Consider the following 1,970-nt stretch of genomic DNA (forward strand, 5'->3'; position numbering starts at 1 on the left):
GCTCTTTCATAAGCTGAAAATGTGACATAGTTACTTTATTTTAGTTTAAATTGAAATATAGGCTTGGAAAGCACATAATACTGCCCCTTTAATGCCAAGGACCTGGTAGTTAATAAATACACCTTTAGGGTGAGATTAAAAAAAGTCATATCTCACAAAACCTGAGCAAAATGCTCGCATAGTTTCAGAAAAGTCTGCCACAGTCTGCTAAAACCGCCCTCAGCAGAGGTAACTTGCTTTATTGGTCTTTTGCCTGACTTTGTCAGTCACTCACAATGCAGTGAAGGAATTTTGGCCACCGATCTTTACAAAACTGCTTTGGGTCACAGAGGTTGTCGCCACTTATTTGTGCACAGTTTTTACACCTTCCCACCCCGGTGTTTGGAGTCAGTATTTGGACTTTGATTTGGCCAAAAACTTCATTTGTTTCTTTCTCAGCCGGTCTGGTGTGGATTCACTGGTGTGCTTGGAATCATTGACCTGTTACATGGCCCAGTTTCAAGCGAGCTTCAGCTGCTGAACAGATGGCCTATCATTTGACTCTGAAATACTTTGGCATTCAAAGAAGTTCACGGTCGAGTCAATAAAAACTGCTAAATTTGGGCTTTTATAGTGGTGTTCACACTGGTTTTCATTTCAGTTAATCTATTATCTTGTATCTAAAACAATTTTCCTGCCCTTTGACTCCCTCAGTTTTTTTTTAAATACATTGTGTTGTATCCTTTTAGGTTGTATCCATGTGTGCATTTTAAACAGATATGCATTTTTTATTGTAACCCCATAAAGAAAACCTTTAGATCTGAAATTAAGTGTGTGATTCCTTGCATGTGTTTGTCCTTATGTTGCGTAACACCAAACAGAAATGGAGCGTGTTTTGCAGTAAACATACATTGTAAATGAGAGGAAACATGAAAGGTTCGGCTCATCGAGGCTAATGGGTTCAGCTGTGTTGTGAATCCAGTAAAGCTCTATGTAAAGCAAATTAGTCTCTCTCTTTAGGTTTTTGGTACGAGAACCACCTGATTTAACTGCACATGAATGCAAGGGCGTAACTTTAGGTCTACCATTGGGGGGGTTATGCTCAAAAACCCTGCATGTTGTTTTCAGAAATTACGATTAAACCTATATATGACATTGTAATTTTATACATCATGTCAAAGTTACCTAAAGACAACAAGAGAGTTTTATCTGTCTACGTAACCAGTTAATTTATATTGTGTTTGTGCAAATTATGTCATTTCATTGTGGGGTGGGGGTGTTATACTGACTGAATCAAATTATTGTGGGGGTCATAACCCCCCTAAACCCCCTGCAAATTACGCCTATGCATGAATGTAACTTAAAACCAAGTTCTGTTATTTAAAATGGGACAGATACAGATTTATATGGATCAGCTGAATATGTTTTGTTTATGTCACTGTCTGTCTGTTTTTGGTATGGATTCAGTGCTGTCATTTCTTGAATATTAGCATAGTTTGCTGTCTCTTAGTAAGCTCAGTTTTTGTTTATTGATTTTGCTCCAACCTGTCCAGGATGTATCTCACCTTTTATCCAATTGCTGCTGGGGAGGCACCAGTTTTTCTTAACCTTGCATGGAAAAGTAGATGAATGGATTGGTTGGGTTTGCTAAAGCTCCTGTCCCTAAGTGTTTTATTTTGAAACGCTGCTTCCCATTCGTAAAAAAATAGTTTCTCTTTCTTGAATCAAACACATCAATCTTACCTGATTTCATCCCTTAACATTGACTGGTTCCTTATTAACATTGTTTATTGTTAAATTCGAAGTAAGTTTTTTCAGGCGTGTCTTAGATTTTTTTTCGCAGAGAGCCAATCTAAGAAAACAGAGGATATAGGTCAAATCACTGAATTACTTCTGCTTCACATTGATTGAGGTTTTAATAATCTGATCATGTGAGTCTTATTAAGGCACAAGAAAGTAAGTTAATAAGAAGATAAGTATATATATATATA

General features: G+C 37.0%; 1 protein-coding gene and 1 long non-coding RNA gene across 2 annotated transcripts in view; one reads left to right on the forward strand and one right to left on the reverse strand.

The window, feature by feature from the left end:
• Positions 1-1,970, forward strand: part of LOC106528446 (uncharacterized) — a 52,810-nt gene that overhangs the window by 49,985 nt on the left and 855 nt on the right. The gene's annotated exons all lie outside the window — the stretch shown is intronic.
• The window catches only part of elfn1a (extracellular leucine-rich repeat and fibronectin type III domain containing 1a), a 93,177-nt gene that overhangs the window by 16,669 nt on the left and 74,538 nt on the right, over positions 1-1,970 (reverse strand). The gene's annotated exons all lie outside the window — the stretch shown is intronic.

Source organism: Austrofundulus limnaeus, unplaced genomic scaffold (assembly GCF_001266775.1).
Source record: "Austrofundulus limnaeus strain Quisiro unplaced genomic scaffold, Austrofundulus_limnaeus-1.0 Scaffold4, whole genome shotgun sequence".
Classification (NCBI taxonomy): Eukaryota; Metazoa; Chordata; class Actinopteri; order Cyprinodontiformes; family Rivulidae; genus Austrofundulus; species Austrofundulus limnaeus.